Source organism: Pinus tabuliformis, chromosome 3_1, assembly GCF_031772625.1.
Source record: "Pinus tabuliformis cultivar Carrire ecotype Pingquan chromosome 3_1, CPIR1, whole genome shotgun sequence".
NCBI classification, from domain to species: Eukaryota; Viridiplantae; Streptophyta; class Pinopsida; order Pinales; family Pinaceae; genus Pinus; species Pinus tabuliformis.
This window is the reverse complement of record NC_142301.1, coordinates 259682470-259705777: the sequence shown is the minus strand read 5'-3', so window position 1 is coordinate 259705777 and position 23308 is coordinate 259682470. Positions and strand designations below refer to the sequence as shown.

The window sequence follows — 23308 nt, the reverse complement described above, 5'->3', positions numbered from 1 at the left end:
TTGGATTTGTTCTCCAAATTTGACCTTCTCAACTTTACACTCAAACATGCTTAGTATTGATTTAATTGGTTTGTTATATATCTCCTCAACACATTGAGCTCTTTTTCTGCTAGTTGTTTGAGTGTTTGTAGAATTTCTATATTATTACAAAATCTGGGTGCAAATATTTCACTGGTATAGTTTTTTAGGCTACCAAATTCATTTCTCATGGGACAGTTAAATTCATATGGGAATTTTGGCGTATAGTTGGGAAAAAAAGGTAGAAGAACTTAAACTATGTAATACCATGAGTGGTAATGGAACATTAGGAGAACTACATAATTCAAGGTGCATATGAAATAAAATACATGATCATAGACATCAAGGATGAAGGAAAAACTTAGCATAATAACTTTTAATTTGGGATGTTGTTTTGGTATCTAACTATGGTCATAAGCTAAGAAAAAAGAAAAGAAAAAAAGCTAAAATGGGAAGATTAGCTAAAAAGAGATTGTTAACAATTAGAGTATGCATCTTTTCAGGGAGTGTATTATTGCAAGTAATTTGGGATTGCAAATAATTTGGAAAAGACTATTATTGCCCAGGTGTTGCCTTTGATTTTGAGTATGAGTGAAGTATCTAATAAATCTATTGAAGCATGGTGCCTTAGTGTATGAAAGTGATAGTTTGTGTGTACGACCCTCCTAGCCAATGGGCCTGTATAAAATATTCTTGAAAATGATAAGGAGATTCAAATATAAAAATAAACCCTTTTCGAATTGTCTATGGGATATGATTAATATAAATATTGCAAAGGAATTTTAAATATATGGGTTGGAGACTTGTTGGGTGATGTTATCAAACTTTGATCCATAATAACTTTTTTAGAGATATTGGAAGTTCACATATAATGTGAAAAGGCCTGCTACTTTACATGGAACCATTTAACAATATAATCTTTGTCATATCATGCAAGGGTGAACGCCAAAAAATCTCATTAACTTTCCCATTGGTTCTGACTTATCACTCTATTCTGTTGTGGTAATTTTCTTCCATTGGGAAATTTTGGTCCTTTTTAGGTCTTGGAATATCTAAGAGTTGTAGTGGAAGACTAGAGGAACGTAAAGAATTGAAGAAATTAATTTTTGGAATTGCATAGGGAGGGATTTTGGAATTGCGAATAAGATTTTTGAACCTGAGTGCAAATTTTTATTTTGTTATTAGTATTGTGTTTATGGCATTATGCGTCATATGCTATAATATGAAAATATTATTTACTATAATAACCTGAGAACTAAAACAACAGAGTCAACTTTCCTTCTGGGAAATAGAACAGTCTAGCAAATCCAAAACATATGTCTTTACTAGATGGTGTATCAGTTGAGCTTTATGTTGCTCGTAAGTATGGTAAGCTCTAGAAATTTGGCAAGCAAAAAAAAAAGAGACCTTTAGATCCCATGCCTAATAAGTTTCATTGGGAATTGACTCTTCTCAATAACCACTTCTACTTATCAGAGTTGATAAGCGGGGGTGTTACAACATCAACTTTGTTGATATTTTTTTTCCTTTTGTCTGAAATTCGTCATGTAGTTGAAACAGGTAACATATATTTTCTTCACTAATATGATGGTACATCTTGTCTCATTTATTTTTATCTTTTTTTATCAAGATACCGCATTTGTTTAAAGGGTGTTAGCTTAATGGAAGAACACCTTCTTTACAAGCATGAGGTTAGTGGTTCGATTCCATCGTGCCCTAACATGAATTAATCACTGAAGAAACAAAAAAAATCACATTCTATATTTTGTTTCAAAAGAGATTTTTTTATTGTCTCTAGAGAGACAATATCTGGGATTAAAGACATATTATCCCTATAGAGACAATAATTGGGGTAAAATACAGGTTGTCTCTATAGAGACAATGTTTTTAATCATAGTTATAATCTCTTGAGAGACAAAAATGAATTGTCTCTTAAGAGACAATAATACTTGTGTTCTATATTGTTTTTATAGAAACAATTTTTTAAGACAATAATTTGAGACACTCACTTAAAGACAATATTTAAGACAATTTACAATCCTTTTTTGTTATCTCAAATTAAGACAATTTACTCAAAAATTGTCTTGAATATTTTCTTAAAACCCCTTTATATAGTAGTGAAAGTTGAGATTGTGGAGCCTTCACCTTATTTCTTGATGGATCTTGTCTTAATTTTGATTGCCACAAGTGCGAATACTAGTGAGAAAAAGACTAGAAGCCCTAGTGTCACACCCCCAATTATTTTTTCGTTAATTGGCAACCGTGCGGCACCACATAAGTAGCTAACATGTTCCATTGTTAAGTTACTTTGCAAACTAACCTAACATTCATCATCTTTAGTTAACAATATTAATGTGTGGAATCCATTAACATCATAAACATTCATAACAGCAGAGAGGACACCATCATATGCAATAATAATGTTTTATTATGATTTTGTGAAAATACAGGTGACCGGGAGCAAATTCTGCACCGGTGTTTTACCCATGTCGTTTGCCAACGAGTGCCCACCTTGTGCACACCTTGCACAGTGGTCGCTCTCCACACAATACACACTTCACCATTCAATACACAAGCTCCTTACATGAGTTGGGTGGGCACGCCTTTGTGCGGCCCTCCACCCAAACTCCTCACTCGAGTTCGTTTCACCGTCGAGCGGGTGCCTTCGTGCAGCCCTCCACCCGAGTCACATCAACCGGCGGGCGGGCGCCTTCATGCAGCACTCCACCCGCCCTTCCAACCGATGGGCGGGTGCCTTTGTGCAACCCTCCACCCGCACTTCCAACCGACGGGCGGGTGCCTTCGTGCAGCCCTCCACCCGTACACCCGTCCACCAAGACTTTGTGCGACTACCGTGTCTGTCTGCCCGACGAGCGAACGCATCAACCTGCAGTTCTGAGCCTCTCGCTGCGGCTACCTCGCACTTCTCCACGAGCTCCTTGATGATCGATGGTTGAATGATCGAATGCTCCAACCTCCCAACTGCACCAAGTATGTATATGGTGGGTGGGCGAGTCGTGCCACCCAGCCAACTCGTTCATCCTACCCGGCCGACTCATGCTCAGTTATGAAAACTCGTTCGACCTGTTGGTTAGCCCACCCATCACACGGGACCACCCCACCATTGTTCGCCCATTTCATAACTTCTCATGGTCGGCCCGCGGGTGACTTGTTCAGCCTACCCGCGTATAAACTCAACACAACCGCACCCTGTCCGCATTGTTGCATCGTTTGTTTGGTCGTGTTCTGCCTCGCATGCTACTTCATCCGTTCAGTGGGCGTGCCCGGGAAACTTGCCAGCTACAGGGCGTTACATTATCCCCCACCCAAAAGCATTGCCATCCCCGGAAATCCGGCTCTCCTACGTAGCTTCCTGTCATATTTCGCAATCTTCCGCTTCCATCTCCAAAGTGAGTCCTCCATTTCCCAGCTTCCTCCTCTGGTGCATTCTTCCATCCGACAAGAAATTCCCGGCTCATGTGGCAACCAATCCCTGTAGATCGAACACTCAAAATCTTGTCCATCTCTAGATTCAGCTTGTCCACAATCATGGCTGGTCCCCTCGGTGGTTCAGCTCTCTCTTGATGATCAGCATCAAGTCTTCATCTCTTCAACTGACTCATATGAAAAATCGGATGCTTCATGTGCATATGGCATGGGAGATCCAGCTCGTACGCAACTTCCCCCACTCTCTTATTCACTTGGAAAGTTCCCTCATACTTCCTTGTCAGTTTACTCGCAGTCCCTTTAGGTGGCTGAAACTCTTCTCCGGTAATCCTGAGAAACACCATATCTCCCACACTAAAGTGTGCATCCCGTCTTCCCTTATCTGCGCATTTCTTCATTCTCCTTGCAGCTTCGTGCAAGCGCAACCGTGCCAACTCCAAGGTCTCATCCCAAGCCTTCGTGAACTTCGTCGCATGAGGACTCCTAAACAAACCTCCTATCACTACGGTATGCAATGTGACTAGCATCTGTCCATTTACCAACTCAAATGGACTATACCCCGTCGCAGAACTATTTTGTATGTTGTAGCTAAACTGAGCCATGTCCAAGAGTTCAGGCAAATTCTTCTGATCAGCGGTCACATAATGTCTCAAGTAATCCTCCAGTAATGCGTTAATCCTCTCAGTCTATCCATTTGTCTGCGGATGGTAACTTGAAATCATCAACAACTTTGTCCCGACTAACTTGAACAATGTGGTCCAAAATCTATCTATAAATCGCGGATCTCGGTCCAACGCGATGCTTAATGGCATCCCCCAATACTTCACTATGTTCTTGAAGAACAACTCCGCAGTCCGCTTGGCTCCACAAGGTATCTTTGTTGGAACAAAGACAACATACTTGGAAAAACGATCAACCACGACCATTATCCTAGTATACCCATGAACCTGTGGCAACTAAGTGATGAAGTCCATCGAGACACTCATCCATGGTCTCTCAGGAATTGGTAAAGGCTGCAACAGATCATCTTGCCTCTGAGTATCTGATTTTTCCTACTGACAAATGATGCACGTATGTACATACTCCTCCACATCCTCCCGCAACTTCTCCCAAAATAATCCTCTCTCCAACAATGCCAAAGAACGACGCTACCCTGGGTGGCCAGCCCATGGTGAGTCCTGGCACTCCTTCAAAAGGTGCCTCCTGAACCCAGATGACTTTGGAACATAGAGTTGGTTTCCAAAGAACAAGAATCCATCTCGGAGAAAGAACTTTCGTGTCTTCCCCTCCTTTATCTGCTTCACTATATTCTGCACTTGAGTATCAGTCTCGACACTTTCCTTGAGCTTATTCTGCACCTCTTCCGAAATCTGAAGTCTCTCCTACTCCTTGCTGCCCAGTCTTCCCCTTCCAATGCTGCAAGTTGTCCCTTCCTACTAAGGGCATCTGCTACCGCATTGAGTCTCCCCAGTCTATACTCAATAGTCATGTCGAATTCTGACAAGAAGTCCTACCAACGAGCCTGCTTTGCAGAAAGCTTCGGTTGTGATGCAAAATAACTTGCTGCAACGTTGTCTGTCTTGACAACAAACAGCTTCCCAATCAGGTAATGCCTCCATACATGAAGATAGTGAATGATTGCAATCATCTCCTCCTCATGGATCGGATGCCTCCGTTCTCTATCCTGCAACTTCTGACTCTCGTACACCATTGGATGCCCATCCTACATAAGAACCCCTCCTATGGAAAAATCTGAAGCATCTATGTGTACCTCAAACAATCGCTCAAATTTCGACAACTTCAGTATTGGTGTTGTAACCATCCTCTTCTTCAAATCATCAAATTCCACCTGACATTTGTCCGTCCAACTCCATCTCTTCTCTTTCTTCAACAGGTCTATCAATGATGATGTTACCTTGGAGTACCCCTCTACAAACTTCCGTTGGTAGTTGTTCATGCCCAAAAACACCCTCATGTCATGGACATTCTTCGGTTCAACCCATTCCTCAATCACCTTCACTCTGCTCGGCTCCATCTGTATGTACCTTGACCCACTATATTCCCAAGGAACTGAATCTCGGTCTGAGCGAACACACACTTAGACTTCTTCAAGAACAACTGATTTGCCTTCAGTGCCTTTAATGCCATCGCTAAGTGCTTCTTATGATCCTCCATGTTGTCACTGTACACCACTATATCGTCCAAGTACACTACTACGAACGAATCCAAGTATGGACGTAGAACATCATTCATTAAAGTGAAAAACGTAGTAGGAGCTTTGCACAACTCGAATGGCATAACAAGGAATTCAAAACTACCATACCTCGTTACTATCACAGTCTTCTTCTCGTCTCCTTCAGCTATCCGCACTTGATAATACCCATGCCTCAAGTCCAGCTTGGAAAACACTCAGGCTTTCGTAAGCTTATCGAAGCAATCAACAACCAATGGCAAAGGATACCTGTTCCTTACCATCTGCTTGTTCAGTGCACGGTAATCATAGCACATCTGTAGCTCATTCGAATCCTTCTTCCACTGGAACAATACCCGAGCTCCATAGGGGGACCTTGAAGGTCTGATGAAACCTGCATCAGTTAACTCCTTTAACTGTCGTTTCAATTCTTCCAACTCAGGTCCTAACAACCGATAAGGTGCTTTAGCCAGAGGTTGATTCCCTGGCTCAAGCTCTATGCTATGGTCCACTACACCCTTTGGTGGAAGCTTCTTTGGTAGCTCATCAGGCATCAAATCTGCATATTCAGCCAATACCTCAAAAATCTCAGCTGGAACAGGCGTCCCCACTCCATCACCTTCGACTCCCTTGAACATCACCGCATATGTCTCCATATCTGACTTCTTCATAGCTTTCTCCAAACTCAGTGCAGAAACATGCTGCACCTTGACTTCCCGCCTTTGCTTATGAGTGGGCAAAGTCCAAGTCTATGACTTTCCAACTAGCAACACCTCATCATAGAAGGGGACAACAATTGCCTTGTTGCCCTTCAAGAAATCTTGTCCCAATATCATATCAAAGTCATTCATCTCCATCACTATGAAGTCCAACTGACCCTTCTAGTCTTTTATCTGCACAGGCACTTCGTGTGCCAAACTTGCCACTTTAGCTCTAGAGTTCACCGACTTGACTTCCACATTCGATGGGAAGATCATCAATCCAACCTCTTTTTCCAACCGTGTCATCATGAAGTTATGAGTGGCCCCCGTGTCCACCAGAGCTTGAATGGTCTTTCCATGAACCATCAAGTCCACAAAACCCAGACTATTAATCCAAGATTTCTCCATAACTTTTCCCTGCATACATGTCTGTTCTCTGCAAGTAGCTCTGATACCATCTGTCACACCCCCAATTCGTTTTTCGTTAATTGGCAACCGTGTGGCACCGCCTAAGTAGCTAACATGTTCCATTATTAAGTTACTTTGCGAACTACGCCTAACATTCATCATCTTTCATTAACAATATTAATGTGCGGAATCCATTAACATCATAAACATTCAACATAAACATTCATAACAGCAGAGAGGACACCATCATATGCAATAATAATGTTTTATTATGATTTTGTGAAAATACAAGTGACCGAGAGCAAATGCTCCACCGGCATTTTACCTATGTCGTTTACCAACGGGTGCCCACCTTGTGCACTCCTTTAACGGTGGTCGCTCCCCACACAATCCACACTTCACCGTTCTACACAAGCTCCTTGCACGAGTCAGGCAGGCGTGCCTTCGTGCGGCCCTCCACCCAAACTCCTCACCTGAGTTTGTTTCACCATCGGGCAGGCACCTTCACGCAGCCCTCCACTAGAGTCACATCCATCGACTGGCAGGCACCTTCGTGCAGCCTTCCACCCGCACTTCCAACCAACGGCCGGGCACCTTCGTGTAGCCCTCCACCTGCACACCCGTTCACCAAGACTTCGTGCGACTACCGTGTCTGTCTGCCCGACGAGCGGGCACATCAACCTGCCGTTCTGCGCCTCTTGTTGCAGCTACCTCGCACTTCTCCATGAGCTCCTTGATGATAGATGGTTGAATGATTGAATGCTCCAACCTCCCAACCGCACCAAGTATGTATATGGTGGGTGGGCGAGTCGTGCCACCCGGCCGACTCGTTCATCTTACCCGCCCAACTCATACTCAGTTATGAAAACTCATTCAACCTATTGGTCGGCCCGCCCATCACATGGGACTGCCCCACCATTGTTCGCCCATTTCATAACTTCTCACGGTCGGCCCGCAAGTGACTCATTCAGCCTGCCCGCGTATAAACTCAACATAACTGCACCCCGTCCGCATTGTTGCATCGTCCGTTCGGTCGTGTTCTGCCTCGCACACTACTTCGTCCATTCGGTGGGCACGCTCGGGCGACTTGCCAGCCGCAGGGTGTTACACCTAGTGTTGTGAGAGCTATAAAAAATCCATGCTTGATGTGCCTTGATCCACAATGGATGCAACTATGGTCTCCATAAGTTGGGTCCCTTCAAACAAGCTTCCTTTGAAATGTGAAAACATACTACCTTTTAAAATATTGCCAGAAAAATTATTATAAGAGAAATCTCGATTGGTCAAAGTAGGCATATTTTGCAATTCTCTAGGAATGCTCTCATTCAAGTGATTTATGGACACATTCAGATAGTTGCGCACAGGAATTTTGACAATTTCGAGTGCGATGGGACCACTAAACTTATTTAGGTTAACATCACTATGTGTCAAAAACATACAATTGCCAATTTCCCTAGGAATCATACCAGAAAGCCTATTTTTGCTCAAATCCATAACTTCAATCTTCCCCAATCGACCAACCTCTGGTGGAACATTTCCTGTTAATTTATTTCCATAAAGCAGAAGAGTGCTCAAATTAGATAACCTACTAATCTCTGTAGGGATCCTATAGAAAGCTTGTTTTTGCTAAGATCGATCTTTTCAATATTTGTTAGTTGGCCAATTTATCTCGGCATATTACCTGTTAATTGAGTTCCATGGATGAAAATAAATTGCAAAAAAGGTGACTTACATATGGATGAAGGAAGAGAGCCACTAAGACGATTATTGGAAATATTTATCAAATTTAGAGTGGAGGATGCAATATTAATTTTGTTGAGTATGCTCCCACTAAGATAATTGTTCTGCAACTCGTTGCATTCAGCATGGGTAAGTATAAAAACCTTGTAGGAATTGAACCATTCAAATAGTTTCCCCCAAGAAGAGATATTCCAAAGAATTGCATGTGCCCAGAGAGTCAAGAATCATGATAGGGAATAAACTAGTCTTAATTTTTAAAAGCAAGAGCCTTCCACCCTTGCAAAGAATCAGAGGGATGGGACCAATTAATTTGTTGTCCGAAGAAAAAAATTCCACTAACTCTCCACGACTACTGAGTTGCTAAGGAAGGAAACCTGTGAAATTGTTCCCCGAAATAGATAGAAACTCCAAATTTGGCAAGTCCCCAATGAAAGAAGGAATCTCTCCATGCATTTTGTTGTTGGACAGACCCAATTGTCTCAACACTTTCAATTTGGGTTGTTCCACTGGTATTTCGCTAAAGAGATTATTAGAATCTAGAAACATGGATTCTAAGTTCACGAGATTGTCAAGATCTATGGGTATTCTTCCACTCAAATTATTTCCAACCAACCTAAGAGATTCCACATTTTTTTAGCTTCCCATATTCACAGGGAATGCTTCCCGAGAAGTAATTAAATCTGACATCAAATTTCATAAGCTTCACGAGATAGCTCAAATCCAATGGCAATACCCCTAACAATTTGTTATGAGAGACTGCGAGGACCTTTAGGTTCCTAAAGTTTGATATGCTGGAGGGGAGGTGTCACGCCCCTACATCTACGGTACTCTTTCAACCGCTCATAGCGAGGTGCGGCACTACCAATCGTTTTCTTTTCACCAATACTTACGATTGTAGACTACGCCTAACATTACATACTTAGTCTTATTTTCGTTGCCAAGTATTATTAGTGTCCCTTTATACAAGTGAAAGCCCATAACATTCACATAAACAACATTATACAAGAGAAATGCACAACAGTATAAAGGGAGGGGTAACTCCCTGTAATATGAGGCTGCCCGAATATCAATATATATAATATTTTCCACTTTTACAAGTACAGACTAAGTCCTTGGGAAACCCCAAATTTATACTTAGCCAAATTTCCAACTTTGGCAAACTCGGTTGCCTAGCTCGTCGGCACCTCCGCACGGTCGCCGCATGACTCACCAACCCTTCGTTCACCTTGTTGCACGTCTTCACCGGTTCGCTCTTCGTTTGGTTCGCAAACGCCCAAACCGTGTATACCTGCCCACACGCAGTCCCACTTGCCAACCTTTGACAAATGCCCAAATCGTGTGAACAGCGCGTAGTACCGCCTGCCCAACTCTACGACCTCCAGTTCCAACCTTCGTCTCCACCGTTCTGTCGTGCACGGCGCGCCCTTACCCGGACGCCCGTTCGCACGCTCTCACCATGTCGACCAACTCACCTCCGTGCACGATCGTGTTGTTTGCCCAACTTGGGCGCGCCTCCAAGTCGCCACACACGGGCGCCTCTAACTGAGACACACCTTCGTTCACAATCTCAACACATCACCAAGTCACCGTGCACACTTACACGACGGGCGGGCGCTCACCCGAGTCACCCAAGAACCCGTGCCAAGTCGTTGCACAAACCGGGCGCCGTGCCTCACCCAAAACCAAGATGTGCGTTCACCTTCGTGCAGCTTCTCCCAAGAACGGGTGCATCTCCAAACTGCGCCTCTCTTCCTTAGCTGCGCCTTCACCTTGTCCTGCGCACTTCTCTTTTGAGCGATGAGTTATTGTGTTCCAAATGAGCTCCATCACTCCTCCATATATATGCGTTGAAGGGGGAGGTCGTAGCTTGCCCAACCGACCTCTCCCATGCCCTTAATTCATCGCAAAAGCCCCCTAATCTCCAAGTCGGCCTCCATATGTTATAACCATGCTCCACACCATATAAACACTTGCTCACTCCTTCTCTCATGCACATAATACCATCGCACACTCATGAGAGAACTCGCACTTCAACTGTAGAACGCAGGTCATTATAGGAGGCTTCCAATGAGGGAGTTATAGGAGACATTGAGGACCTGAACATTCCTTAATTTTGATAGGTTGGAGGGAATGATTGCATTGAGGGAGTTATTGAAGACGTCGAACAAATGGAGCAATACCATATTTGTTACTGGACTGGGTAATGGACCTGAAATACCCATCAAAGAGAGATTTAGAGCCACTACTCGACCCATATGATCACATTGGACGTTATTCCATGAGCAGTGGGTACTGTAATTGGATGGTTTCCAATTAGCTAATGCATGATGAGGATCAAACATTGTTATTTTTATTGAAATAACCATTGTGGCATCTCCATGGAATGAAGAATTAGGGAAGAAAGAAATGGGTCTAGAAAAAGGGCAAGGAGGAATAGAGACACGTGCGAATTTATATCAATGTTTTAGTTGAAGTAATCTAAATTTTTTCACATATTTAAAAACAAAAATAATTTTAGCTCGTGGAGTGTAACTCAATTGACAATCACCTTATTATAAAGTATTATGTAAAATAATGAGATTCAAAATTCAAATCCTTGTAAGTTAGGTCAACCAAAAAAAATATTTGTTATCTATTGATTTATTATATTTTTAGAATGTGGTATGTATATTGTAATTGTTTTGAAATCCAATTATCTTTAATTTATTACTTTTATGCAATTTTTAATATAATTTTCGAATAATAATATTCCAACTTTTAAAAATTTTATATGTTAATTTTATAATTAATTAAAAAATTAATATAATTAGCATATTCTAATTTTATGTTTAATTAAAAAAGATTAATGTAAGAGGAAAAATATAATATAAAAGAAAAGAATTGATATGATTAAATTTCATGTAATTTAAATATCTATTTTCAAAAATAAAAATATAATTATCTCTTATCCACTCATGGAATCTCTCTACAAATTTTCTAAATGCAATAATAGACAAGTTGTCTCTAATCGTATCAGCAGAGATCCAAGGGACCTGATGTTTGGAAAATCTTCCGTAGTTCCGTTACCCCCACAAAATGAAGAGCCTCACAAATCTCGGTGTTTATATAAGATAAAGTGAATGGTAAGTGAAATAGCAACCTGGGTATAGGTGACACTCGTATCCTACAAGCTGGCCGACTTAGGGTGCACTCTATGAGTAAATTTTGGAAGTGTTAAATAATATTGTCTTAAATTGATATGGTTTTGTCCTAAATGTTAACTGTCTTAAATGGTCTCGTCTTAATTGCCATTGTCTTAAATATAAAATTGTCTTAAAATATTTTTGTCTCAAATTATTTTTGCCTTAAATATAAATTTTTTTTTTTAAATATTTTTTCTCAAGCTCTTTTTATCTTAAATATAAAGCTGTCTTAAAATATTTTTGCCTTAAATATAAAGTTTTCTCTTAAAAATAATTTTGTCTCAAACTATGTCTTAAATATTATATTTAGAACAATCCAAATAATATTAAATTTTATTGTAAAATAACTAAAACAATCTTATCTTAAAAAAATATCTTAAAAGCGATTATAATAAAGTTTCCCATTATTTTAATTAGAATTTAAAAAAAATTAATAATTTTAAAATATTCAATATTAAAATTTTATAAAAACTATAAAAACTTTAATATAGTTTGAAATATTAAACACTAGTTTTGACAAACTAATTACTATATCTTTTTCAGTAGGCGTCTATAATAAAGAAATATTAAATAGCCAAAAAAAAATAAAAAACCTACCTATATCATATATCGAGAGATTCCACATCTTACTAAGATAGGGTTAAAAATTAGATTCAAATTCAGGCCAGAATGGAATTTCATCACAAATACAAATATAAATAAATGTAATATGTAGTATTGTTGTTTATAAATGTAATATGTAGTATTGTTGTTTAGTATTTTTTTATGTAAAAAATAATGGATAGTTAAATAAAAATAATAACTAATAACTAATTAAAATTATATATAAATGAATATAATTAAGTAAAATTATCTTTTTTATTTTTATTTTGTTTAAATAATTAAACAATGAAAATTAATAGCAATTATTTAAGGTTTATAATTTGTTTAATACAAATGGATATCATAAATTATGAAATTTTGTAGTATGGAAATTGTCACTTAACCATTAATAATTAATATATACATTAAATGATAAAAAATTTAAATATTTTGATATAGTGTTTTCAAATTATATTTTTTATTTTAATAAATTAAAAAATAATTAAATAATTCTATGGAATGGATTATGGTTTATGGTGCTTCTAACCATATGCCGAGTATTACTTCATTATTTTCTTTTTATGTCACTTACAAGCACACATCATTGAAAGTTTCTATAGGTGATGGTAAATTAATTTTAGGAGTAGTTTATGGTGATGTTAAAGTTCCTAACGGTACATTGGAAGATGTTTTTCATATTCAAGGCATGCCCATCATTTTTCTTTCTATTTATTGTGCATGTCAAAAAGGTTATAATTTAAAGGCTTGGTTAGATAAATATGTTGATCATGATTATGGTTTATATAAATTTGTTGGTTTTCATTTAACTAAAATCAACCATTTTATATTATTCTTATGTTGCTCAAGTTGATGAACAAAAGTACATTATGGCATGAAATATTAGGTCACTTGAATTACGGTAAAATACAAATGTTATCCAAAATGGTACTCGGTTTACCTCCTATTTCTTCCATTAAATGTGTTAGTGAAGGTTGTGTGCTTTGTAAACATCAAATGAAAATGTTTCATAAAAGTAAAGCTTGTCGTGTTAAAGAAAATTTGTAATTAATTAATAGTGATATATGTGGGCCACTTGAAACTCCTTTTTTGTCTCATGATATGGAATTTAATGGTGAATGATGCATGCAAATAATTCCAAGGTAAAGTGATCGCGCCAATTTAACATAAGTTATTATATAAGGAAAGCCAAACATTTCAATAGCTTATGGTGAGTTGGCGGTTTTTTTCCAGGTTGGCAACGTCCACTAGTACAAAATGACTAATTAGTTACTAAAAATGACTAAAATTTGCATATAACGACCATTTTTCAGTCGGTGACAAGTAGTAGCTAATTTACAGTATCTTATAACGCAACCAACTTTTAGTCATTTTTAACTTCATCATTAATTGGTTGTCTCAATTTTATTGTCTAGTAGTATATTTAATCATGAATTTGGTCATTAAGTTAGTCATTAATTGCCACAATTAATAACCAAATATACAACAAAATATATTACTATATGATCACTCGAGAAAACTAACTAATGACCAAAGAAATATGACCAAAATGTTGGTCGTGTTATAAGATACTGTAAATTAGCTACTAATAGTCGTATATATGCAAATTTTAGTCATCTTTTGAAGCCAATTAATGACCAAAGAAATATGACTATTTTTTTATTATGTTATAAGATACTGTAAATTGGCTACTAATAGTCATATATATGCAAAATTTAGTCGTCATTTATAATCACAAATTTATCATTTGCAGTAGTCATTTATCGTTTTTTGGTAGTTTCATATTCATTATATAAATGTATAATTTAGTAGTTTATACTTATTTCATTTACTTTCATTAAGAATCATTATAAATGACTAATTTAGTCGTATATTCATTTTATTTGTGCTCATTAATCAATATAAACTACTAATTTAGTAGTTTTTTTTTTAACTATATTAATTATTTAAACTCGGTTGGGCTGAGGCCAAAAACAACCATCATTACAATATTCATAAATACTTTTAGCTGCAGCTATCCTTTCCTTACATAGGTGTAGATTTACTCTAGATTATGGGATCGGGATCCATGTAGATTCTTCATCATTCTTGCTAAAAGCTCCTTGTGGCAGGAGGCATGCCTGGTTTGCTTTTGCATCTGCTTCCTTATTTGAGCCACGTAGAATATGGAAAAGAAGGTAGGAGGAGAATCTTGGAGCATGTATCTCAGCCTTTGAAGTGTCTTGTTGAGCGTCGGATTGCTGAAGTGGTCCTCCGAGTTTAATATCTTTATCAAAATTTATGAGTCCCCGAATACTTGTATTTCCTTATTTCCTTTTTCATGTGTTATCTGACAGGCTTTTAGCAACCCAAGGATTTATGCTTGGTTGTTGGTTCTCTGTCCAAGGCCCTAGCTGAAGTTATCTTCTCGAATTCCCTCCGAGGAGTAGATCACTATGCCTGGTCCTGCTATCCCTAGATTGCCTTTAGAGGCACCATCAAAAAGGATTGTTGTTTTACCCTGTTTCCTCCATCAATCTTGAAAATCTGAGTCTGTTTCTCGTAATCTCCATACAAGAGTTTTACTAGGGCAAGTGGTGTTCTTTATCTTGTCTCAAAAAATATATGTTCCCATCCATTTCTTTTCTTCAGGGAGAATCATGTTATCATTTTTAAGGGGGTGATTGGCCACAGTATCGAGGGTGGGGGCCTGGGTCTCTTATTTGCAGGCCTCCTTCATAGATGGGACACTTAACTGTATCCCAATTCACTAAATGGAATTTTCTTTGATTTCCTCTTCCTCCTCTCCATAGAAAATCCCTAATCATTTTGGAGATTTGTTCTGTGATCTTCTTTGGAGCCAGCAGAAAGGAGGCCTGATAAATTGGCAGGGAGGACAAAACAGATTTTATAAAGATGAGTTTGCCAGCATTGGTGAGCCATTGCCCTCCCCAAGCTGTAATCTTGGACTTAATTTTTCTTATTACCTCTTTCCACAACGATAATTTGTTAGAGCCCAGGGTTATTGGTAACCCGAGATATTTGATTTTATCCCAAGAAGCATATCCCAAAAAGCCTAAGGAGTAGGCTATTCTTTGAATTTCTTGTTGATCCACATTCCACCCGTATATTGCACTTTTCCTTTTATTTATAAGAGCTCCTGATATGTTGCAATATTTTTGAAGGATTCCACTATAAAATTTGGCTATCTTGATGGAGGCTCTACCCAGAAGAAGAGAATCATCTTGAATAATGCATGGTTGAGAGGCTCTAGCCCTTTCGTCAACCTGACTCATGGAGCTATCCCTTCTTTCTTTTCAGCTATTAGTTTTCTACTTAACAATTGTGCCATCAGTATGTACAAGAAAGGGGAGAAGGGGTAGCCTTGCCTTATTCCCCTCGAGGCTTGAAAAGAGTTTGCTGGCCTGCCATTAACTAAAGGTTCTATCCATGGCTTTTTAGTACAAGCTTTAATCAAATTGACAAAGTTAGAGTTGAAACCAAAGGAAAGGAGGATTTTGTACAGGAAAGAAAGATTTACCCAGTTGAATGTGTTTGTCATGTCGAGCTTTATGAGCATACCTTGCTCGTGTCGAAGGTAACTAGAGTGTATGACTTCTTGCACCTGTATTACATTGTCTAGTATGTGTCTCCCTTTGACAAAGCCTCCTTGGTTGGGAGAAATGAGTTTCCTAAGAAATGGCTTGATTCTGTTTACCAGCAATTTTGTCATTATTTTGTATGATGCATTGCAGAGCGAGATTGGCCTAAACCTGTCAAAAGTGCCCGGATTCACTTATTTTGGTATTCATGCAAGTAAGGTAGAGTTAGTATTGCCTCCCACTTTGGCTTTTTAATGAAAAACTTTAATCATCCTCAGAAGATCAGTTTTTTATTATTTCCCAACAAATACTATACAAATGAATTGAAAAGTCGCCAGGCCCTGGTGCCTTGTTTGGTTCCATGGACCATATTACTTTACAGACTTCTTCCTCAGAGAAAGGTTTCATAAGACTAGTGTTGTCCTCCTTGCTTACCAAAGATGGAATGTGGGAGAGAAATTCCGAGATGACTTCTTCACTCCCATTCCCATCCTCTTTATACAAATTCTGGAAATGATCTTTTGCTGCCTTTTTTAGTTGTTCTTGACCTTTGAGCACAGTCCCATCTGAGCAAGTGATTTCAGAGATATGATTTCGAGATAGCCAAGCTCTATATTGCCTATGGAAGAAAGAGGTATTTCGGTCTCCAGCTTTAAGCCACAGGCTACGAGACTTAAGCCTCCAAGTCTCTTCTTCATGGCAGAAAGCGCGAAATGATTTGATTTGGGCAGCTTGTTCTTTTTCTAAATCTAAAGCAGAGATCTCCTTACTTTCCAAATCCATTTGCAGATATGATAAAAACTGAACTGTCTCCTTATGTTGCTGGTAGGAGAATTTGAGGGTTCTTTAATCCATTTTTTCAGAGCTCTCTTGGTTATTTTTCGTTTCTGCTCCCACACGAAGCTAGGAGATCCTATCACGGGTGTGGACCATGACTCCAGAACAACTTCCATGAACCCTTCTTTCCCTGACCAAAGCAGGTTGAATCTAAAGGGGATAGGGCCCAAATTTTCTTCCTCTTCCAGCTATAAAAGAATAGGTTTGTGATCTGAGGCCATCTTTGGGAGAATTTTTTAGGAGATCAGTCTTTTTCCTCGCAACAAAGAGCTCTACGCTAGGAAACGATCTAGGTGAGCAGAGATGTGTTTTGTCCCAGCTCTATTGTTTGTCCAGGTGTAAAGACCTTTTTTCGGTTTGAAGTCAAGAAGATCCCAATGAAGTATTAACTCCTCTACTAATGGAAGCATTTGGTCCCTGCCACTATTGCCACCTCTCTTTTCTTTTGGATCAATGATGAGATTGAGATATCCAACCACTATTATATTCTGAGGGGAGTAGATGGCTAAGAAATCAGACAAGGTCTACCAGCATTCTTTCTTCTCTGTAAGGTGGATTGGAACATAAAGGTTAAAGAGAGAGATTGAGATCTTACTAGAGAGGTGTCTAAGTTAGATGAATATCCAATGTTGGTTCTCAAAGGAGCTTTCTAGTTGATACTTGTCCTCCAACCACAATGTTGCTAGGCCAATAGAGGAACCTCTTGCACTAATGACCTTTCCTACATTTTTCCCCATTTTAATTTGTTGATCTCAAGAAGGGTTTCCCCTTCAATCTTAGTCTCTTGGAGCATGAGGATCTCGGGAGTTTCTATTTTCAAAAGATCTTTGTCTGCTTCAGCTTTCAAAGGGTTCCCCAAGCCTCTGCAATTCCAAGAGACTAGTTTCATTATTTAACGGGATTGGAGTGATTTGATCCCCCCTTAGAGGGCCTTGTTTTGGTGTTTCTCCCAATATACATTTCAATGGTGGATTGGCCACCTTGCATTTTTTCCCTCTCCGCCTCTTCTTCCCTGGCATCCTTATGAGATTTCCTTCCAACTCTTTTATAGGGTCTCTCGAATGTCTCGTCTTCTGACGACCCAGAGGTTTCCGGGGGTTTTTTTCCTTGTCATTTCTGCATATGTAGGTGAGGAGGAGGTTCCTGCTTGGGAGTCAAGTTGGGTTACTTATATGTTCTTCTTTTCTACTTCAAGTGAAGGAACTTGGCATTCAATCTCCTCTATCTCTGTTTCTGGAATTTTGATTGAAGTGTTGAGGGTTTCTAATGGGTTTATTGAGGATGTTGTCTTTGTCTATTCTCCTCTTCCTTCCATTTGAACCATTCCTATTAAGGGAGTTCCAGACTCCATTGGTACCTCTTTCCCTTTATTCTTGTTACTCGCCTTGGCCTGGACTGCTTTCTGCACCTCGATCCATTTTTCTCCTTTCGACTTCTTTAGATCTTCCTCCTCCTTTTTTCTTTTGCAGTATCTTGCGAAATGCCCATATTCATGGAAATTTCTACATTTGAATGGTAGTTGCTCGTAGTATAACTCTTGGATATAATACCAGTCTGCTATTGTTAACTTTATGGCTTCGGGTAACACTATTTCCAAGTCAACTTCGACGCATATTCTTGCACATGAATATTGATCCCTTATCTCTCCTCTGTCTATGTATTTTTCCAGGGTGCTACCAATCATTTCTAGTGACTTCGGGTTCCAACAGTGCAGTGGAAGATGAGGGAGGCACACCCACACTAGAACTACTGACGGCACATCTTGTGCCGGATTGAAATCTAGTGACCATGAGTTTAGGTACAGACCCTGAGGTCCCATGAAATATGGTCCATTCCTAAAGATGAGATTTTTGTCTTCTACTGAATCAAAAACAAAGACAAAAAGGGCCTTACCAACCAAGAAACTTCTAATGCCTTCCTTTATTAGTGGTCGCCAGTTCCTCTATACCCACACCTCGACAACCTTGGGGAAACGCCATAGCCCTGTAAATTGACCGATGAGCCCTCTTTTAGCTAATTTCAAAACAGAGCCCTGTAAATTGACCGATGAGCCCTCTTTCAGCTAAGTTCAAAGCAGATCTGCAAGAATCTTCAACGGGCAGGGCAACTATGGGGATGCTGTCAAGTTTCTTTAAAAACTTGTGCTGAGTTTCCCTTGTTGGGCGTTTACTACTATCGCCGATCAGCTTCCTGAACACAAGGTTCTCTGGTGGAGAAGGCGAAGGAGGAGGGACCTCAGGGCCCCCTCCCGAGGCCATGGCGATGGAGGGAGTACTCAGATCGCACCAGGGGCTGCTGCGTGCGCAAAGCAGAGAGTATCTCAAATTTGATTAAATTTTATTTAGTATTTTTAGATTGATTTTATGTGTTCATTGTTAATCAACATAAATTAATTAGTATGATTTTGCGATGAATTTTAAAAAATGTCATACAATGTGCATGTTCATTTAATATGAAAACGCAAAGTTGCATATTTTAATTACAATATTAAACAATGTCAAATGCAACTATAAATAATTTCAACCACATAAATTATATTATATGAAATGTTAAAGTACTACAATATGAGTTTCCAACTTAATATTGGTTGGACTACAATTTACACATGAAATGATGTTTCATCACTTCAAAACATTATTATTGTGTTTCCAAGGCATTGTAGGAGAATTCAATAACTTTGAATAGTTGACCATCGGTCTCTATGTGTGTGTCTTATGTGAGATATTGGCTCTAAGGGTATCACTAGACTATTTCTCTTCTCTCTCTTTTTGCATTTGTCGCTTCAGTGTTATTGCTCTCCTCTTTCTTCAATTCTTGCTTCTTACCATCAATACTGAGTTCTTTTTTCTGAAAACAAAAGAAGATACAATGAAGAGTGTAAGACATGAAAGATAATGAACACTAGAATATAAACTAAAGTAGACTCTAAAGAATTTATATGACATATACCTCAACATTGGCAATGTCAAAGCCATTTTCCCCCATAAAAGCAAGAAACTCGAATAAGTTTTCTTCAATTGGGCGATAGTGGCCACTATGTGGACAGATGACATGTATAAACAAATCAATAAAATGTCACCATAGAAAAGAACACCTTATTAAATTAGTATTCAACCTTAAGGAGAGCTTAGGCACAGTCATGCCAACTAAGTTACATGCTAAAAAGATCAAGTTGTAGATAACTTGTGAAAACAAATAATCTGAGGTGTGATGTTTAATCATTTTTGTTTTATTTCCAACAACATTTCATTTTCTAACACATGAACTTGGTCAAGTATATAAAGAACATGTTCTCCAATAACAAGATGAAAGTAAACTTTTCTAATATTCATGAAAATATTTTAACACGAAATAGCTAAAAGGATTCCAATCAATATCATGTAATACTAATTTCGTATTCAAGCTTTGGTTGTTGTTAAATGGACATGATACCAAGTATTTTCAATTTCATAGTTAAAAAACAAACAAAATAAAGAAACTTTCAAAATACAATCAAACAATAAAGAGAGCATATCGTAGAATGGACATTGCAATTATAAAACATTTGTTTACTTGTCCTTTGATGTCTTGTATGGCATTCCTAAAACATTTGCTTTCCCAAAATAACCATGAGGTGAAAGAATCACAACATTTAAAACCATAAGAATCCCTACCAGAAACATTTCCAAAGTCAATGGCTCGGGTGTCTGAAGGATTTCTAACAACAAATTAATCATATCCAATATATGCTCTGCATTGTCTCCCCATCATTTTTCCAATCACATTTCCCACAATAGAGTCAAGTAATAATCAAATGAAGGCATTGCCATTTGTTTTTATATTTTATATCTATAAAATTTGAATATGATTTGTTTCAGGAACAATATTAAATTCATATTTAAATCCTTCCTAACATATGATAAGGGATCAAACGCCCCAAGGGTTAGCTCAATTGGTCGAGTTCCTATTGCTAAGTACCTCGCCAGTTGGGAGGTCACGAGGTCAAATCTCCTCAACACCCTTGGGGTTAGGCCTTACTTGTTTTGCCGGCGGGTAGATCCCTTTGGGTTGATTTCCCTGGATTTTTCCTGTGGATGTAGATACCACCCAGTAATAGTGAACCACCCTTAAAAAAAAATATGATAAGGTATCAATCAAATAGGACATCAAAAAAATCAACCTCAATGAGGTCCTCAAACAATTTCTACGATATCAATATTTTTTTTGCTATGATATCTTGAGTAGAAGAAAGAACATACCTGTAAAAGAAAAATCCATATATTTCTTATGTTCAAACTTTGTATATGGTGTATTCTTAGGTAGCTTTTCAAGATGTTGCTCCGCCTTTACCAAAGCAAATTGTGGCTTGGTTAAACTCTGTATCCTTTCATTCAACATCAATTTCTACAAGATAAATGTCACACATTATTCTTTCCCATTTCTCAACATGTTATATATGATAAATTTAAAGTCACATAAAACCAAGAGAAAACCCTTTTCTAACCAAAACAAACAAACAAACAGTGCCTCTAATAAAACTTCATTCTAATATTAGTAGATGAAAAGAGAGTGGACCATTTTTGTTGCTTGACTTTGCATGTTTTTGTTACGAAAGTGCTCGAGATTTAGGAACCAACAAATGTGAGGGAAGTTGTAAATGTGAGAAAAATTATTTTTACCTTTGTATACTTCTTCAAAATGATGTGAATGATCCCATTTTTGGATGTGGAAATTTCATAATAAGAAATGTCCACATTGGATGTAGAGATTAAATATAAGACTTGTGGACATGGCATGTATTCTAATAAATTGCATTGCAATGACTACCATGGGCCTCCATGGGTTAGAGGTCCTCAATCTATTAGTCTTGATGATGAAAGAGAGATGTAAATGATAAGTATGGGTGTTCCTAGTTTGTATGGTGGATATCTTCGAACCAAGGTCATCATCTTAATGAACCTAGGTTCTGACATGATAAACCTAGATCTAGTCCTCACCCAGTTTCATTCCATCATACTTTGTCAAGACTCAAGAGCACATAATGGTCCTTCAACTTGTAATAGGGTTGCTTTTGAGGTTACAGATAAATCTTACCCAAAGAAAATAGATTTTTGCACTCTAAGAGATATGGATAATTTAAATGATAACAATCATATGTTTTTTTCCCAAGATTCAAATATAGGGATACATTTTGCGAATTTTACTAATAGATAGAAAGAGATAAATAATCCATGAGGAGCATCTATTGGTCATTGTGATTAGGGAAATACTCAGAGATAATAAGACTATTTAGGTTCAAATCAAAGATGGTGTTGATTCTTGTAACTCCTCAACTGCTGGTAGTTTGAATTAAACAATGAAAAATAACTTTGTTGGTGTTTACACACAGGAGCTTACACTTCTAGAGGATCAAGTTCTAGTTGGACAGGAAAACCAATAGGAATTCAGTGCCCATACAAAGATGAAAAAAATGTTTCCAGGCATGCTAATGATAAGTTCCATGGAGAGGATTTACACTATGGATACATTGGGGAATCTAATCAGAAAGTAGATACCATAGGGAGGAATCATTGCATAGTAGTCAAGGCACATGAGCTTGTTAAAATTTATGCCATCCGGAAGCCATAGTGTGACTAATACAAACAGAGATGTGGAAGATCCAAGTACCAACCTCAACTTTTGGACAAATAAATACGTTAGGTTTTAACTATCCCTTTAACCAAATAATTCCAAGCATGTTTGTTTTTAACTTCAAAAGGATTATAAACTAATATTTCTAAGTGACTCAGTGGAAGAAAATGTGGATGATGAAAACATTGTTTACTCTCTTGTTTTGGATTTTTCTAGTTTGGATACTTTGGGTGAATATATATAGTGTCATTCAATTCTTGTGAAGCTTTGTAGAAGGCATCACAATTTGATTGCAATAGAATTACCTTACCATACTAGTTGTAAACAAGAATCTCATTTCACATTAATTTTAATCTAGAATGATATGGTAATGGCAATTTCAAGTGTCTGATGCATTGCAAGTAAACTAGAAAACTGCTTAATTTGATGCTTGATTATAACTATACTTGCATTGGTACTGTGTTTCCCTTCTGTTGACGGTGTTGGACTCGCCAACATATCAATGGGATCTCGTTGATAAGAAGTCCCAATTAGACCTCAGACCGTTTGGTGTAGGAGTCCCAACAGTGGGTCATAAGGTAATGCCTTGTCTGCGATGCCGCACATAGGCACCTAAGATAACTTTGTCAGTAACAAGGGTGTTACTAATGCAGTGAGTCAAGGAAGGTGTATGATAGGTTCTAACACTTCGAAGGGGGAAGGAGGTGAAGGTGAGTTCCAGGTTAAAAGGGATTGGTCTCAACTCGGCTAGGAACACACAACACAAAAGGACATGCACAGCTTCCAGTGGAGCAGTCCACTTGGATGCGGCAGTCACATCATACAAGGTAAGATAACACGTACAGCACTCACGGATCAGTCTAAGATGAGCGCGATGGTTGTTACAGAAAGGTTCATGTGAAAGGTTTTTCTGATGTCCAGCATAGTAGTCGACACAGACGGTGACAACATCAACAACATATAAACACATTAAAAACAAGATTCATATAATTG

The 23308-nt window shown here is 38.3% G+C and overlaps 1 pseudogene; it reads right to left on the bottom strand.

Annotated features, from left to right (window-relative positions):
- Positions 1-4975: 4975 nt before the first annotated feature.
- Positions 4976-23308, bottom strand: part of LOC149186789 (glutamate synthase 1 [NADH], chloroplastic-like) — a 57704-nt pseudogene continuing 39371 nt past the window's right edge.